Source organism: Otolemur garnettii, unplaced genomic scaffold (assembly GCF_000181295.1).
Source record: "Otolemur garnettii isolate 467f Iridium unplaced genomic scaffold, OtoGar3 scaffold00002, whole genome shotgun sequence".
Lineage (NCBI taxonomy): Eukaryota > Metazoa > Chordata > Mammalia > Primates > Galagidae > Otolemur > Otolemur garnettii.
Genome location: NW_003852397.1, coordinates 33,949,107 through 33,949,841, shown reverse-complemented (window position 1 = coordinate 33,949,841; position 735 = coordinate 33,949,107).

The window sequence follows — 735 nt, the reverse complement described above, 5'->3', positions numbered from 1 at the left end:
ATGATGCCACTTCTGTGAGGTATTTAGAGTAGTCAAGTTCATAGACAGAAAATAGAAGGGTGGTTGCCACGGGCTGAGAAGAGGGGGCAGTGGAGGAGTTATTATTTAACGAGTACAGAGTTTCACTTTTGCAAGCTGAAAAAGAGGTAGGAAAATGAATGGTGGTGATGTTTGCACAAGAAAGGGAATGTACTTAATGCCACTGAACCCTACACTTAGTTAAGATTCTAAGTTTGATGTTATGTGTTTTCCCACAGTTGAAAACTTTGTTTAATTTTACAAAGAAAAACTACTGGATTCTAGTTAATGATGCGATGCTGAAACGTTCAGGGGTGAAATGTACTGTGTCTGCAACTTTGTAGGGCATCAAAAAGTACAATGTGTATTTATGGATGGATAGAGGGATGAACTGATGGCTACATGTGGGATAAAGCAAGTATCATAAGCCACAAAATGCAGAATTTAGGTGGAGAGTATATGGAGATCACCATGCAATTATTTTAACTTTTCAGTTAGTTTGAAAATCAAATTTTGATAATAAAATGTTGGAAAGCATTAAGTGGACAAATAGCTTGTGACCTGGATAATCCTTTCATTCCCTCACTCAGTGAACTTTTATTGTATTCCTACGACAGAGCCCTGAGCTGAGCTCCGGCAATGCAAAACTGTGTAAAACAGCATCTCTGTTCCTTCTATGAAAACCAAAACAGGCTCGGCGCCTATAGCTCAACCGGC